A 19,109-nucleotide genomic window follows, 5' to 3' on the forward strand; every position below is an offset into this window, starting at 1 on the left:
CTGGCTTCTGAACCAGAAGGTTGTTTTAGAATCTGTACTATTTACCAATTTATACAATTACTGGGGCTTGTGTTTTTACCATACTAGACTTGAAACAGGCTTACTAACAAACACCTTTAACAGAAGACTCCAAACAACTAACTGTGTTTTGTACTGATAATAACTGGTATCAGTTCAATAGGGCACAATATGGTCTTGCTATAGGGCCAGCATTCTTGTCCTCTTTGCTTCACTCAGTTTTGAGTGAGTTAAAATTTAAATCTGTGTATAATTATCCAGATGATGTGGTCTTCCATAGTGCCAATTTTCAAGAGCAATTAGAACATCTGAAGCAGCTCTTGATTTGAATTAAAGAAGTGTGTGCCAGTCAAGACAAGTATGGTCACATTAGCTAGGAGTGAAATATCTTTTTTAGGACACATTGTGTTGGCAAAACAAGATAGTTTTGACTAATCGAGCACTGGTGTCATCCATAAATTTCTAGTATTTGGAATTTAAAAAAAAATGTTTCTCATTTCATTGCATTGATGATTTTTTTTCAAAAGTTTGGGTCCAACTTTATTGGGACAGTGGCTCCCCTCAGTCAGCTGAGACAGAAGGGAGAGAAGTTTGAGTGAGGTGAGAGTCAGCAAGCCATCTTTGAATCTTTAAAACATGTCATCAGTAATGTTCCATTACTTGGTATACTTGACTTTAATTTAAAATCAAACAATCAAAAATCCAGGATGAAATCTAAGATAAATTGCTAGTGGAGATTTTAATTGAAGTCAGACACTGCAAAAAGACTGCTATCAAGTGAGCTTTTGGCCAAAAGGCCTTGTTCTAAAGTAGACAACAAACACGCAGGCATTCAGGCAAGCACAACTCTTACATACGTGATGACTGACTCTGGCCACTGAGGCTGGACTGTGGGCAACTGTGCATGATGGGAGAAGCAATCTGGGTGGTGGGCGGAAGGAGAAGGCTGGTGTGTAGAAGAAGAGGGATAGCAGGGTAGGGGTGGGGGATGGTAAACTGCTGGTTGTGGGAACATACAGGGATATGGTGAGGACAGGGCACAGCAGCTAGGTGCAGTCAAGACGTTAGGCAGGGGGTGGGAGAGGGGAGGGAGTGGGGAAGGGAGTGGAAAAGAAGGGAAGTAAAAAGGCTTTAAGTGCATTAGTGGAACAGAAGGCTGTGTAGTGCTGGAGTGGGAACAGGGAAGGGGATAGGTGGAAGAAGGACGTGACTAATGAAGACTGAGGTCAGGTTTCAAGATTACCACCTCCTTGAGCAACCTCTGTTCTTTTAATGAATTGTTGCCACAGTGTGTGGACCCTGACGGTATGAAGGCTACATGGCAGACACTGAGGAGGAGCATCATTCTTGCACACCAGAAGAAAACCTATACCTGGAACAAGGGGAGGCATGCAGTGTCAGAGGCAGTAGACGACAAAGTGTATATGAGAAATGCTTGGGAGTGCATTAAAGGGGGAAACAGTGGAGATGCTTCCAACATATGTTGTTCCCCCAGAACATTATATGTGCATATTGATTTTTCTCTATTATCACAGTCTGGTGCACAGATATCGATTGTGAGTCTGGCCTAGGGGGCATGCATTGCTGGGAGAAAATGGTTGGTAAGCAGTATGCAGGACGGATGGTGGACTTCAATGGTTTTGTGTCCAGTTACTGTGATGGCCAAGAGATGGTATTGTGATGCTGAAGTGAGTAGCTGTTTTCTGCTAAGGTTGGACTGAGCAGTAGAGCCTCAGTTGACAGGAGCATATAATGAGGACCAGAAGAGCAACAGTGGTTGGAATAGCTTGGGTGTACTAATTGTGGCAGGAAGACTGAGACTGTGCTCTGGCCTTGTCTGTCTGCAATGGAATGAATGGTGAGCATCTTTTATGCTCTGTCCAGCAGAGCTGTTTTCTGCAAGGCTATGAGTTGTGTTCTACTGTATAAGTGACATTCACCTTATATGCTCTGGGTTTGAATCCCAGTGGGTAGAACAAAATCTGTTGGAGGTGTTGGCCTCACTTGTGCACTACTTAACACAGATCTGCAAACTCAGTACCTAGTGTAATACGGTGTTAAAATGAGATATAGATCTCATAGCTCTTTTCAGTCATTGATAATTATTATTAGTTCAAGTCTGAGGTGCAGAGATTATTTAAGGAAGATGTGCCTGCCATGATGTGTAAACTAATTCTGGGTCTCTGTCTCTTTTAGACGCCAATTTATTACTGAGTATTGTAGCATTGTCAGCACAGAGCTTAGAGGCACTGGCAGATGGCACCAACAGCAACCAAAAATAAAAATACTGGCACTAACACAGTGAGATTGAGCCACTGCCAGAGAGAGAAATGGTGTCACGTACACTCCGTTTGTATGCCTGGTAGCTGGTGTATTGTAATTTTATGTAGCTACTTTTATTTATGCTGTGATTTTTTGTAACCTCTGTTTTATTACATGTGGTTCTCTTATGCTACTCTCTTTATAGTCATTTAATAAAAGTTTCTGCCTTGAAGTATTTAATGAACAGGTACACTTTGTCCATTTGCTCTCACAGGCAAGCTCTGTGTATAAATATCACTGCATACTACCATAATTTGGATAAAAAAATTTAATTTCTCAATTCCATAAGCCTTATGAGGGCTACAATTGCTTCTGTGGGCAGAATTCCATTGGATGCATAATGGGGCAAGTGTCAACTAAAATTTTAAAAATTCTTTCATTGATTTAAGGGCAGATCCTGATACAGGTTTCTCAATGCCTTCTAACTTCAATGTTGCTTGCTGCTACAAATTTTTGACAATCTTTCTTATAATATCAACTGATTTACATTGAAGAACCAAAGAAACGGCTACACCTGCCTAATATCATTTAGGGTCCCCATGAGCAGGCAGAAGTACCGCAACACGAAGAGGCATGGACTCAACTAATGTCTGAAGTAGTGCTGGAGGGAATATAAACCATGAATCTTGCAGGGCTGCCCATAAGTCCTTGAGTATGAGGGGCTGGATATCTCTTCTGAAGAGCACATTGCAAGGTATCCCAGATATGCTCAATAATGTTCATGTCTGGGGAGTCTGGTGGCCAGCAGAAGTGTTTAAACTCAGAAGGGTGTTCCTGGAGCCACTCTGTGGAAATTCTGGACATGTGGAGTGTCACGTTCTCCTGCTGAAATTGCCCAAGTCCATCTGAATGCACAATGGACACAAATAAATGCTGGTGATCAGACAGTATGCTTACGTACATGTCACCTGTCAGAGTTGTTTCTATACATATCAGGGGCCCTATATCACTCCACCTGCACACGCCCCACACAATTACAGAGCCTCCACTAGCTTGAACGATCACCTGCTGAGATTCTGGGTCCATGAATTCATGAGATTGTCTCTGTACCCGTACATGTACATCTGCTCAATACAATTTGAAACAAGATTCCTCTGACCTGGTGACTATTTCCAGTCATCAGCAATCCAATGTCAGTGTTGACGGACCCAGGCAAGGCATAAAGCTTTGTGTTGTGCAGTCATCAAGGGTACATGAGCAGGCCTTCGGCTCCGAAAGCCCATATCGATGACATTGAGTGGTTCACCCTCTGTCACTTGTTGATGACTCAGCATTGAAATCTGCAGTAATTTGCAGATGAGTTGCATTTCTGTTATGTTGAAAGATTCTCTTCAGTCATTGTTAGTCCCGTTCCTGCAGGAGCTTTTTCTGGCCACAGCAGTGTCAGAGATTTGACGTTTTATCAGATTCCTGATATTCACACTACACTCGTGAAATGGCCGTATGGGGAAATTTCCACTTCATCGCTACCTCGGAGATGCTGTGTCCCATCACTCATACGCTGACTATAACACCATGCTGAAACTCACTTAAGTCTTGATAACCTGCCATTGTAGCAGCAGTAACTGATCAAATAACTGTGCAAGACACTTGTTGTCTTACATAGGCATTGCTGACCACAGTGCTGTATTCTGCCTGTTTACATCTCTCTGTATTTGAATAGGCATGCCTACACCTGTTTCTTTGGCGCTTCAGTGTACAGTCTTAGACATAAAAACTGACCGCTGGCTGGCCGCCACAGAGACTAAGTCCGAGTCGTTCACTTAAGGTGGCCAACTAAACTGATCGCCCCTGACAACTCTAATTCCGGCCATCTGCACAGTCTGGCAACACAGTAAGCTGTGAAAGTGTGAGGAGGAAGTGTTGTCTTCTTCCTAGATGTTGTCGGATTGTGTGAGCGCGTGGTCTACTGGTAATCATCATGCATTCTAAACTTATGGTCGTCTGTTCGCGTCCAACTGTATTTTTTTTTTTCTTTTACAACATTTTGGCCCTCATCTAAAGTAATGAGTCTGATTGAACATCGAAGGTAATTCGCTTCACATTCTACCCGCCAGCAATAACAGGTACTTCCAGAAACAAATCTGCAGGACAGCTCATGGTTGTGTCACGATCAGAACAGCTTATGCTCGAGCGTTTCCTCGCACTGCAACCGCTACCGGCCACCGGCCAGATGCGACGTATCACCTGAAATCCGGTGCCGCCCAGGTGAACGCGGCGCGATGCTGTCAGTGTATGTATCAACTGTCATGTTCAAATTTGAAGTTCTAGTTATCATCTTACAGTTAAGCATTGGATTTTGCATACCTGAAAATCATGAACTACTATTGGGTGAATGCAGAGGAGACAGCTAGAAAGATTTGAACTGTGTGTGGAGCGAGTGCTTTTGGAAAAAATACTCCAGAAAAAGATATTCTTGTTTCAACAAAGATCGTTCTGGCATGAATGATTTTCCACATTAAGGAAGTCTCAACTACTGATATATGTGACGGATTACCATTTAAGTATCTTGTGACATTTGCATTCAGCAGGCAAAGTTCAGAAGTCTGTTGTAGGAGTACTGCATGCTCTAATTCGAAACAATAAAAATCAATGGAGTAACTATTATTCAACGTCATCAGGTCACTCATTCAGCACTCCTATGAAGACTGTTACTCGTGACAAGCTATGATGCCTTTATCGTTAACTTCCTAAGAAGAAATGAAGGGATGAGCCCCACCAAAAGACGTAAACTTGAGCAAGGGGTAGTGTGAACCTAATATTTTACATCTAATAGCTCCAAAAATGTGTTTTGGACTACGAATTCTGCCCCAAGGGGTGTGTGCATCACAGCTGGAAATTGTTGCCAATAACTGAGACACCTTTAGGTCGCAGAGTGAGAAAATCGACCGACAAAACTACATCACCTGTGCTACTGCATGATAACGCACACTGTTGATTTGAGAAACAAAACTATCCAGGAGATTGATAGGAAAGTCGTCTCTCAGGCACTTGTATTGATAGGGAAGTCCTCTCTCAAGCACTTGTCCCTCTTGTCATATACTCGTAAAATTTTACCTTTCCCACTGTTGATCGATCAACCGTTAAGGCAATTCATTTCTAGACAAAAATATTCTTCAAACTACACAGGTTTAATGATATCATTAGAACCAGTAGGTTTCTGCAGGTGTAGAATTTGTAAACTACTTTAACAATGTCAGATTGTTTTAGATATCATGAAAGGAAATTCTGCTGCTGATTAATTTCTCTTTGATGGTTACTGTTGCGTTTGGTAAACTGATGGAAAATGCAATTAAAGTATTCACTGTACTAATACAAATTAAAATCAGCTTACTACGGAAAAATCATGACAGAAGTCTGTCTTAATAAAGTGGCATTATGAATTTTGCATTACCGTAAGGTTTTCGCTCTGACACTAAGAGGTACTAAAAGTAGCAAGACAAATTTTGCTCGAGCGTTGTCTTATAATTCCCTTATTGAGTTTGTATCTGCCTGCTTGTAGATCTGCTACAAAGGATTAAAAATCTGGCTTTCGGCAAGTCTCGAATAGCGAATGAAAGCACCCTTCATCTGGTAGACAAGCGTGTTACCTGAGAATTGGTTTTTTCCTAAAGTGGGTAGACAAAATTTTGAGGTTGAAATGTTAGCATATGTCAGTCAGACGTGTGCCGTTGGTGTAAGTGTTTCGGTGTGTTGAATTTGTACCCATTATTTTTCTGTAGGCTTTTTCTGTCCCAAATAGAGAGTTGAAGTCTCCCATTAGTATTTTCACATCGTCTTGGTGAATTTTGCTCACAGTTTTTTCCAGTGTGTTCCAGAATTTTTTGACATTTTTGGTGTTTTTCTTATTTTTGATGTTGGTGGGGGCATGCGCATTGATGAGTTTATATTTTTTATTGGGGCTCTGAATGAGCATAGCCATAAGTCGATTGTTGATGGGTGTGATTTCTTTGACAGAGTGTTCGAGAAATGCCATGCCAAAGCACAATAGTGCAGGCGCAGCGCTTGTCCGTCTCTGCACTACGAGATGGCGCTGCCATAGAGACGGACCAAATTCTGCTTCAGCCGATCTGCGTATTAATATATAACGCAGCCAATGAGATTGCTGCTTACGTAGAACCTTTTCTCCTTGAGGATCACACTCACGCAGTGATACATGAACGCGGGAGGTATTATAACGAGTGTACATATCTCCGATTAGTCAGTCTGCATTTGTCTGCAACAGTCTGTACGAGTTCTACATTTGTCTGTACCAGTCTACAGTCAAGTTTCAGTCTGTGCCCAATAAGATTACCATATTCCTGTACCTAGCCATGAAGATAAATGTATAGACACTTTTGTCAAGAATCAAAGTATATGTGAGAATAAGATTAACATACCAATACCAAAGGAACTTCAGATTGTCAATTGTAAATAGCATACAAAACCAAGTTAAGTAATTTTTATGCTTGTTATTATTTTAATAAATGTGTGTGAAAATTAATCAAGTTCTGTTTAAAGTTGGTCACCGTCAACCTGCTACTCTAAGCGTGCAAGTGGTATTTCTATCGTCTGACCTAACGGCAGAAGATAAACACGCCACGATAAGACCACGAGACATATTGCTGACACTCGCCTACTTCGTTAAGAGTGACAAGTCAAATAATCTGATGGTGTGTGTACTGAAGGTCTTACAGTATGCTTACCACAGTTTCATTGGTTTGGCTGGGTGATACCAGGACCAGATACGACCAGACAGGACCAGAGGATGTTCAAGGCTTTGGAAGCAAATATTTTCAGCCGAGCTCATTGAGCTAACAGACGGTGACCAGAGTACTGGTGATTTTCACTCAGACATGTGTGGATTTTGGGTTCAATGGATTGAGTAGCCATACAGGATTGTGTTAGTATTTGGTTCACCCCAAGTATTTGATTTCCTCGGTACCACCCATATGTGGGAGGCTTTCCCCTATTCGCCACTCACGATTATTATTATTATTATTATTATCATTATTATGTCATCAGGAAATCTGATATGGTGTATCTTCCCACCACTAAAATAGATGTGTATTGTTCGATTCAATATTTCCATCACATAAACATGGGTTGTGATTATGTTACATTGCAGCTAGTAGACATATTTCTCGTTTTTTCTTAGACAGTTGCTAAATGTTACTCCATCAAAGGAATTATGTGTGCAGCATTGTTGCAATACAGACATTCAATTTATCCAATTTCTGTAATTTCATTTCGATAGAATATTGTTCTAATTGGATTCAGCTAGTCAGTCTTCATGTGGATATCCAACTATGGCTCTCATCATATGATAGACCGGGTAAACCACATTCTTAATCGGACTGTTGAATGTAGATCACTTATCTATGATGGGGCCTGAATTCTTAAACACTATGGAAAATACTAATACAATGTGCTTATTACAAATACGTTATTTAAATATAAAAATATGAAGTAACGAGATAACAGTTTATTTACAGGAGCAGAGCCCCATCCATCATAGCAGAGCAGTGCAAGATTGGTTTCAGGGCCAAGAGAGAATAAAGCTGTTGCCATTTGTTCCATGATCACTGAACATCAACCAGATAGAGAATATGTGGGCAGAGGTAACAAGGTCATTGCCATGTGGACCTACAAATGCAAGCGACCTTTGGACGAATACAGAAAATGTATGGTGGGAAGTAAACCATCACTCTACACTGTCAACGACTTAATGAAATCAATGCCCCTATGCCTTCGAGAAATCTTACGTAATGATGGTGGGTGGGTTGGTTACTAAAAGTATACTCGTCTACAAAACCCACGTGGACCATTATCTGATAATCGGTCAAGCTTTGCTTTGTCGCAGCTCTTTAGCATACAAGCCCACTTACTTTCAGTCTCCTCCTTACAATTCTTGCAATCCAAGGTAATTGAAATATCTCATCCATTCGACGCCAACTGAGGAATTGATTGGTGATGTGTTGTTCAACTTACAGTAGTCGTCAAAATCACTGAAATCAATTACTGTTTGTGTGTGTGTGCGTGTGTGTGTGTGTGTGTGTGTGTGTGTGTGTGTGTGTGTGTGTATTTTCATGTTCAAGCACAATCTGAATCAATACTACTAACATTAGAGAGACAATAAATATTGCATCAAATATGACTGTAAAGTATTTTAATGCGATGGGAAGTTACAAACTGAATTTTTACCCAACCCACATCCTGCATTTTATGTTAAGTAAGTAAGATGTATTAACTCCATAATATCATTAGGAGAGACAGTGCGCTCTTGTTGTCGCAGCTCATGACAAGTGCAGCAATTAGCAGTGCCCAATGCCTCCATGATTTGTTTATGTTGGCCGAGCATTGACACTGCAGCAGATGCTTCACCATAAACAGAAAGAAATCACCTTGGCTCTGACTGCAGTGAGCAGACATCACTGCATGTTCTTATAGTAACAAACGTGAGACTCTACTCACAGGTGCCATGGAGAAATTGCAATGGGTATCATGTCGTTAGTCATCAGAATATTTACCAGTGATGAAATGTCCACTCTATTTGAATCCCAAAAAAATGGGAACTTTCTCACAAAATAATGTGAGATGACACCAAAATTTATCTAAGACATAAAAATTAACTGCAACATTTTCATGCACACAGCAGTAGCACACAAGGAAATATTATGTCTTGGAAGCGTATATTTCATTTCCTCTTCTCATATCAACGCCCTTGTCCTAGCATGAAGTGAGAAAACGAACACAAAAAAACTAAAGTTCCTGAGAAGCATATAAGTCATTTCTTCTTCTCATATCATAGCTTTTGTTTTAGTATGAAGTAAAAAAATACACAGCTTAGGATTCTGAAGCATAATATGACACCAGATTCTTATTGTAGGCGCTATCGGAAAAGCAAAAAGCAGGGAGTTGTCCATTCTTTTGTCCAACAGTCTGTTTCTTTTCATGCATTACTACAGCTCAGAACTTCTTATTTAAGGACTTGTGGGCATTAAGTTCTTCAGCAGAATATGCCTTATATTATTGTGCTAATTTCGGTATGGGCAAAATGCAACAAAGACAAGTTCCCCTAGAGCAGTGAAGATATTTGCACATGTCTGTATTCAGCAATGACTGCCAGCTGCCACAACACTTCACAGAATCCATGCGGTAGGCAACACAACTGTGCGTGCACTTCAGACTTCATTCAGTAAGACGTCAGGAGATGGAAATGTCAAATTAACGTCACTTTCCGAGTCATATTCAATCCAGAATGAGGTGTTATTAAGGTAGTTGAGTGTTCTAGCAATTACACTTTGATAATTTCCATATGAGTATTCCGAAAGCCAAAAGAACCCATTAGTGTGAAACCATCAGGAACTGCATTAATATCAGACTGCAAGAACTTGAAACAATACGTGGACTCGTCTCTTCGTAGGGTGACCTATTGCTGTTATTTAGGATTCTCTCCATCCTAGGCGTAATGCAAATGGAACATGAGGCACTTTCCGCTATTCTTGACAAATATCAGCAACTTGTAATCACTGCGAGTTACAACTGTGTGATGATAATGGTACAGGTTGTCAGTAGTAGTGGCGGTGTTGTTGTCAAACTGCTTACAGTAACATTAATGGTGGCACACATAATTTAGTGCTGAATACCTGTTTAAGTAAAGATAGTGTGGTGGCGTCGTCACTTCTCTTTATTTGGCATCAGCTTGAGTAATCCAATGTAACAAACATAGTACTCCATTTGCAATCTGCTAATGATACAGTATGACTACAGAGATCATTGTGCGGGTATTACATTAATTGAGCTGCTCGGGGTAACACAATGGTAAGCGCCATCGCCGTGTATTTTGCGGTAGATGGCTAATGACACCACCTGTGGGATGCACAATGCAGTAAACTTACTAGTAGTTCCAAATTCACTCAACAGATGTCAGGGCCGAGCTTAATGGTAAGCGCCACTATCCGTCTGTTGCGGAAACATAATGGTAAGTGACAGAGAGAATGGCGGCAAGTAAAAACATCTCCGAGATTATGGCAACAGTGAACATGGCAGAAGACGAGAAATATATTTCCAATGATACTAATATCTTCAAATGGATCCAGAATACATTCCTAACAATTCAGATGACTCAGAAGTATGTTATTTTGAAAATATACTGTCTTTAGTACGTTTCACGAACATAATGGTAATTGCATGAACATAACATTATGTTCCTGAAGTACGTTAATTTTGAGGTTATTTTAGAATGGCTGCATTTTTTTGGCTAAGTGGTGTATGAATGCGCATTTCTCATTTATATTGTTACATGTAATAATAATAATGGTAACAGTAATAGTAGTTTTCGTTGTTATACAGGTTAATAGCGAATCAGATCATATTGCCCAAAACAACGAAATGTGTATCGCTCCTTCAGAAACCATTCAGGAACAGACAAAGAGGTCGTCTCAGAAAAGGTGCTGCTGTGGCCAAAATAAGAACTGGAACATGGTACTGTTTTGGAAATATTTAATTTCAACTGGTAGATTTCGTGTGCACCACTTCCCCGTGAGCGGGCACACAATGTTGCCATACGATAGAGATTTCGCGACAATTAAAAATTATGTTCCCCGACAAGTACAAGATGTGTACAGTCCAGATCAGTGGTGCGAGATCATCAAGAAGTCGGCTAAGAAGAATCCATTGCTTGTATGTAACATGAAAAGAGAGGATTTCTATCAAATACGATACTCTAAAGAAGCGTTTGTCTTCAGAAAGAAGACAGTTGATGGTCGAGATGTCAACCTGAGGAAAGTATGTAAGTGGAAGGTGACCTCCGAATATCCATCATCTTTATTCATCAGTGAGACATTTTGTCATGACATTTGGCATAAAATAAGCTTCAGGAAACGTGGAAGGCAAGGACCAGTTCCTATGCTTCGACTTAAATACAATCGGCCAAGGCTTACTGAAAAGAAGAAAGTTGCTGACATCCTGTCGCTCCTAAATTACATACCTCCTGTCCACCATGGATTTATCCTGTCACTAAAGCCAACAGTTTTGGATGAAAAAGACATTAGTAATGAGAGTGATGAATGATTTTGCAGTTTCAGTAAAGTGTTGAAGACTTACTGTAAAATTTAATATGTAATGTTCTACCACTATGTGTTGTTAATGGTGTATGGTAATGTAATAATTTTTGTATATTTCATTTGTTTTAGTCAGTTCTGAGTTTCATTTATGCATGTATAGTAGAAGATAGACGTTAGAATCACTACAGAATAAAGGGACTGTTCAAAAAAAATTATTCAGATTTGCAGATCAATTGAAACTTTAGATACGCTGTATCTCGAAACTGTGATTTTGGCACTTACCATTTTGTTCCCCCGAGCAGCTCAATTCTGCAGTGAACTGCTAAACAAATATTACCCTCAGCTATGCAGCTGGAATGGCTCGTTGCACAGGAACTCTAGGTTACACTTGGTTAAGTGATCAGTTCGCTGCAATCCTGCTTCTACTGTTAGTAAATAATTTTATACTGACCATGTGTTATTTTATTAAATATGTGCTACAATCTGATTCGCATATATATGTCTTGCGTTAGCAACGTCACAAAGCAATGACTAAGGGTTGGATGCCGTTGAAGTCCTGTTACATTGATGGCAAGACAAATGTTCGCAAATCACCACTATTGCCTCAAGAAACAATTGCATCTTAAATATTGAAGGACTGACGTCCACAGTGTCACAGTGCATTGAAATATAGCAACGACAGCAGGTGAAAATTTGTGACCAACTGGGCTTTGAACCTGGACCTCCTGCTAATTAGACAGAAGGCTTTCAGCACCAGGTAGGCAGAGGCAAAGAGGACAGGGGTCGAAGATCCGAGGCCTGGCCACAATGCCTCTCCCATACCTGTCACTGAGTAACTGCATTATTCACATGTATTCCATGCTTGTTCCCATATATGCCTTAAATTGTAGAACAAAACTGAAGTAGTAATTAAGGTAAAATAAATTACAGATTGCCACCTCCAATGGTGTGCGTTTCTTGTAGAACGTCAAAAGGGTGACAGAAAAATACATAAACATTCATTCAGAAACATATTCACAATTTAAGTTATTATGCACTGGAAGCATATGAGGTCTGTAACGAAGCCACATATTTTTCAACAAATGAAAGAAATTTCTGAGCCGGAGGGGTTTTGCCAAATTAGAACAGTTATGACTTTAGAACCAACATAAAAGCAGATTCCAGGAATAAAAAAGTGAAAGAATAGTATTCTGCTTATAATCAATAAAACTGTCCATTTCTTTGTAGCCCACATAAAGCAATAGACAAAAAAGATTGAAACCATTCCTTATAGCTGTTGTTTTCCTTCAGCTTAAAATGTTCCTCTGCAATATAAAACATGTACTCTTCTAAGTTTGAAGTTTTGTTTGTTAACACATAAAACACAAACTGTCTCAGAAGCCACGAAAAACTGTTATTCTTTGTGGACGGGTAACATTTATAGTTGGGTTGTAAAGCTTCAGTTATCGGTATATGACTTTCTGCGGTTCTGTTGATAGTGCTAATTTCTTCCTATTCCAGTTCCAAATTCTGGTTCTATTTTCACATAAGAACATGTGTGCTACAATTTCTACAAGCCAACATTTGTTGCAGTATGGAGATGGTCTCAATTTGATATTCCATAATCGTTCCGCTGTGGGTATGGTTTCTTTTACAACATCGTACCGTACGACAGTGGTAGAATTTTCTTGTTGATATTTTTCCAGACGTTCATCCACTTTTTAATAGGTTAATTTACCAGAATTGGATTGTGAAGACGATGTCTGGTAATATAATCATAGACGGTTCTAGTGTTGGTTTGTGCTGGTGGAAGTCTTATGCAATCGACATAGTACTTTCGGACATAATGTAGGCTGGCATCTATATGTGCTGCATTAACAGGAGCATTCCTATCCCCAGGATCTAATGAGAGGAATAGAAGTTTCATGATGCCTGTCTCAGTGGCATGTATTATTTTAAAAGCACGAGTTAGAAACAGTGTGTCACATCTAGATTTAACGTCTTTAATTCCAAGTCCACTGTTTTGCCTCTGCAAAGTCGCCGTGTGGAAGGATACTTTGAAGATATTTTGTTTACACACATACCAACACACTGCAGCTAGTATTTTATGTGTGTTGATCTGTGGTATGGGTAAGATTGCTGCAACATGATATATTTTGCTAAGTATGTATGTATTTATAAACTGAATATCCTGCAGTCGGTCTAACGATCGCATGTCATGGTCCTTGAACAAGGCTCCGATGACATTAAGTTTCCACTCCCAATTGTTCATAGCCATGTGCTTGGGATTTGCCCTTAACCACAATCCAAGTTGGAGTCTCTCTTCAGTTACATCTAACCAGTGCGCACCTATTGCACTATTGTAAGAACCGAGATGCAGTATTTTTTATTTAAAATTTTGTAAATATGTGGTAAGATATTATTGGACCAAGCTGCTTAGGTCATCGGTCCCTATGCTTACTCACTACTTAATCTAACTTAAACTAACTTACGCTATGGACAACACACACACCCATGCCGGAGGGAGGACTCGAACCTCCGACGGTGGGCACTATCGGGACACAGCACCCAACCTCTCTGCAGTACCTATCTACACACGCTCCTCATCAGATGCGAATTCCCATCTTTGCCGCATACCACATGTGCGGTACCTCCTGCCCTCCCCCCTACTGCCACCCACCCCACCCCCTCGTCCATTATTCCACTGACTCACGGCCACACTGCATTCCCGCGAATGTTTGAATCATGACGTGCATCTAGCACTGAAAACTTTCGATGACCAGTCGAGACCTGAATAGACGAGATACTGGCAGAAGTAAAGCTGTGAGTACCGGGCGTGAGTCGTGCTTCGGTGGCTCAGATGGTAGAGCACTTGCCCGCGAAAGGCAAGGGTCCCGAGTTCGAGTCTCGGTCGGGTACACAGTTTTAATCTGCCAGGAAGTTTCATATCAACACACACTCCACTGCAGAGTGAAAATCTCATTCTGGAAACATCCCCCAGGCTGTGGCTAAGCCATGTCTCCGCTATATCCTTTCTTTCAGGAGTGCTAGTTCTGCAAGGTTCGCAGGAGAGCTACTGTAAAGTTTGGAAGGTAGGAGACGAGATACTGGCAGAAGTAAAGCTGTGAGTACCGGGCGTGAGTCGTGCTTCAGTGGCTCAGATGGTAGAGCACTTGCCCGCGAAAGGCAAGGGTCCCGAGTTCGAGTCTCGGTCGGGCACACAGCTTTAATCTGCCAGGAAGTTTCATATCTGTGCACACTCCGCTGCAGAGTGAAAATCTCATTCTGGAGACCTGAATAATTATACAGGATGTTTCAGGAGGAATAGAAAGTATTGTAGGAGGTGGTAGTATAAGCAAACTGCAGAAAAAATTACATGACATGTGTCCAATTTTTATTGAGTACATATAGCTGGGTTCAATGCATTGTCATTTCGTATGTCTACACTTCCTTGAAAATGAGCTTCCACCATTATTGGAAGAGGTTCCTTTGGCTACAAGAATGCGTATGTTTGTCCAGCATGTCGGGGCTCCTGCACATTCTAGTCGTCAGGTGACATTATCCAAGCCTAACATTTCCAGGAAGATGGATCAATAGATATGGGTACTTTTCTTGGCCACCAAGGTCCCCGGACTTATCTCTTTTTATTGTTGCTTGTAGGGATTGTTAAAAGCGAAGTCTACAAAGAAAAAGTAAACCCAAGAGCCTATTTGATTGTTCAGATTACGAATAGTGCAGCCCTCATAAAAGAACGCAAAGACGACCTCAGTAGAGCTACACACAGTGTTATCAAGAAAAGTCAAATGTGCATTGAAGTTCGTGGAGGAATTTTTAAAAATCAACTTTGAATGGCCTCATTTGCCTTTCCTTTGAGTTTGTTAGGATTAAGAACTAAGAACTGTATCTCTGAACTCAAGAAAAAGTGGACGCATTTATTTGGAATTTTTTTTGTGTAATTCGTCTGTACTACCACCTACTAAAATATCTACTATTCCTCCTGAAACACCCTAAATATGGATATATGTGTGGTGTCTGTTCTTTTGGACATGTCCAAAAGAAAAGACACTATGAATCCAGGTTCGAACCTGGTCAGGCACAAATTTTCATTTGACGCCGTTGTTCTATTTTAACGCCCATGACAGCCTGGACATCTGTCCTTTGATATTTAATTGATTAACAAGGCTGTCTATTTCGATTTGTAGTGTCTGTTCTTTCAGAAATGTCTGAAAGATCACACACACACACACACATTTTTATCTTAAGTGCTATTCGGAAAATGTTTGGCAACTCAGTGACAGTGCCAGACTGGAGCTGCATCAACCTACTCATTTCATTACATATAGTTGTAATTTTCTGAACAATTCCTCTTTAATAAGTGACAGTGACAGTGTCTCTCATCATTTACTTTGTCGGAAACCTGCTTCTTTCTGCCCTAGCCTATACTACAGCAATGAGTGATTGCTCACATTCTTGATACCTCACTGGACGTGCTACTGCAACTGTAGCCAAAGATTCAAATCCAAATGGAAAAGTATGTTTCTAGTCAGATGGTTTTGCTCCTCTCCTACTGTCATTGAAAACGATCACAATGAAATTAAGTATAGGCATCCTACGAAACCCATGAGTTCATACTGCGGTGCTGTGCAGATGAAAAAAGTAGTTTTTCACAATTATCAGATGACAGATGGAATTTATCAGATTCCACTAATTATGACTGCATTATTAATTGTTGGTTCACAGGCACTTTTGTGCCACTTATTGTAACTGGTTTTTGAATGTAAGTGCTGGAAGAATAGAAACATCAAATTTTCGCCATACGGAATATTCGAATCCGCCTTAAGTCTTCATGTTCTGAGGCAGAATATCCGTTAGAAAAGACAACAAAAGGCCAGACCATGCCTGTCTTCTGGTGGATGTGCCAATGACTGTGATCTCAATAAATATATTGTGAGGCAAAGATACATTGCCAACTCAACCACTGGAGAAGCTCCAAAATTGTGAACCGCATCTGGTGATTACTCTTTCAAGGTTTCAGTCCGATTAAGACAGTAAAGCACAAATAATTGTCGCATTAATTAATTTATGACATTTAGTTTGCTCTCAGTGCATCGATGTATTACAAGTAATTGCACTATAGCCCCTAAACGTAGTTACAGAAATGCGAATAAGACTCATTGACATAAAATGAGGATATTGCATCCCTTGCCACCCACAACTCTGAGATGAAGCTATAGTCACGTCCGAGGTCCCTCACAGAACACATCAGCTGGTATCCTTCCTGGCAGTATAACTGAAACTTGGCAACAGTGCAGAATATGTTTGGCAACTCTGTGACCGATGAGTTACTTCCTTGATGGCACAGAACTAGCCTGCTAAATTCACTTGATATTACCATGTCATTTCAATTGAATAACGCGATTTTCTCTTGAAAAGTGACATAAGGATATCAATTAATGCTTTTGAGTCAACAAAAGTCGTTCCAAACGGGAAATACAAATACTCTCATCTCTTATGTTGCGATTTATCTGCCACAGCAGCTAGTGGGCCTATAAGTAAGTCAAATACACCCCACCTGTTCACTAGCTCCTAGGTAACATGCTTGCCTGTCTTGTGTACGCTGCCTTTGTTCGCATTTCAAGACTCGCTGAAAGCCAGATTCTTAATTCTTTTGTTGCAGAGCTACAAGAAGGCAGATACAAACTCAATAAGGGAATCATAAGGCAACGCTCGAGCAAAATTCGTCTTGCTACTTTTAGAACCTCTTAGTGTCAGAGCGAAAATCTTATGTTATTGCAAATTCATAATGCCACTTTTGTTTTCTGCTGACATATTTTTTGTTGTTGTGAATACATAATTTTATCTATGAACTGCCACATTTCCATAATACTTGCGAATGATACAGGACATGAAGTAAATACAGACCTTTTTGAAGTCAAAAGTCGATAATATCCTACTAATTCATGTTAAAATAGGCTCAGTCATCTTACAGATACTTAATTCTTTATTAAGATAGACTGCTGTCATGATGTTTCCACAGTAAGTGGAATTTAATTTGTATTAGTGCAGTGAATATTTTAATTGCATTTTCCATTAGTTTACCGAATGCAACAGTAATCATCAAAGAGAAATTAATCAGCAGCAGAATTTCCTTTCAATGCTACTCTAAAACAATCTGACATTGTTAAAGTAGTTTACAAATTCTATGCCCGTAGAAACCTACTGGTTCTAATTATATCATTAAACCTGTGTAGTTTGAAGAATATTTTTGTCTAGAAATGAATTGCCTAGATGGTGTATCGATCAAGAACGGTAAAGGTAAAATTTTACGAGTATATGACGAGAGGGACAAGTGCTTGAGAGAGGACTTCCCTATCAATACAAGTGCCTGAGAGATGACTTTCCTATCAATCTCCTGGATAGTTTTGTTTCTCAAATCGACAGAGTGCGTTATCAAGCAGTAGCACAGGTGATGTAGTTTTGTCGGTCGATTTTCTTACTCGGCGATCTAAAGGTGTCTCATTTGTTGGCAACAATTTCCAGCTGTGATGTACACACCCCTTGGGGCAGAATTCATAGCCCAAAACACATTTTTGGAGCTATCAAATGTAAAATATTAGGTTCACACTACCCTTTGCTCGAATTCACGTCTTTTGGTGGGGCTCAGCCCTTCATTTCTTCTTAGGAAGTTAACTAAAGGCATCATAACTCGTCACCAGTAACAGTACTGCATAGGAATGCTCATTAAGCGACCTGATGACATTCAATAGTAGTCACTCCGTTAATTTTTATTGTTTCGAATTAGAGCATGCAGTACTCCTACACCAGACTTCTGAACTTTACCTGTTGAATGCAAATGTCGCATTATGCTTAAATGGTAATCCGTCACATATATCAGCAGTCGAGACTTCCTTAATGTGGAAAATCATTCATGCCAGAACGATCTTGGTTGAAACAAGAATATCTTTTTCTGGAGTATTTTTTCCAAAAGCACTCACTCCACACACAGTTCAAATCTTTCTAACTACCTCCTCTGCATTCACCCAATAGTAGTTCATGATTTTCAGGTATCCAGAATCCAATGCTTAATGGTAAGATGATAACTAGAACTTCAAATTCGAACATGACAGTTGATACATACACTGACAGCATCGCGCCGTATTCACCTGGGTGGCACTGGATTTCAGGCAGTGTGTGGCATCTGGCTGGTGGCCAGTAGCCACTGCAGCACGAGGAAATGCTCGAGTGCAAGTGTTTCTGATCGCAACGCAGCCACAAGCTGTCGTGCGGAATTGTTTCTGGAAGTACTTGTTATTGCTGGTGGGTAGAATGTGAAGCAAATTATTTTCGATGCTCAATCAGACTCATAACTTTAGACGACTGCCGAAATGTGGTAAAAAATAAATAAAATAAAATAGGACGGGAACAGGCGACCATAAGTTTAGAATGCATGATGATTACCACTAGACCACAGGCTCACACAATCCGACAACATCTAGGAAGTAGACAACACCTCCTCCTGACACTTTCGCATCTTATAGTGTTGCCAGATTGTGCAGATGGCCAGACTTAGAGTTGTCAGGGGTGGTCAGTTTGATTGGTCACCTTAAGTGAATGACTCAACTTAGTCTCTGTGGCGGCGTGCCGGCGGTCAGTTTTTATGTCTAAAATTGTACCTTGCTGGGCTGTAGCCATACTGATGTTAATTGTTTAAGTTGTTTTTCTAAAATAAGAGGTCAGTGATTT

The 19,109-nt window shown here is 40.3% G+C and overlaps 1 protein-coding gene across 1 annotated transcript in view; it reads right to left on the bottom strand.

Annotated features, from left to right (window-relative positions):
* Window positions 1-19,109, bottom strand: part of LOC126246778 (uncharacterized) — a 204,711-nt gene that overhangs the window by 93,383 nt on the left and 92,219 nt on the right. The window lies entirely within an intron of this gene.

This window comes from Schistocerca nitens, chromosome 1 (assembly GCF_023898315.1).
Source record: "Schistocerca nitens isolate TAMUIC-IGC-003100 chromosome 1, iqSchNite1.1, whole genome shotgun sequence".
Lineage (NCBI taxonomy): Eukaryota > Metazoa > Arthropoda > Insecta > Orthoptera > Acrididae > Schistocerca > Schistocerca nitens.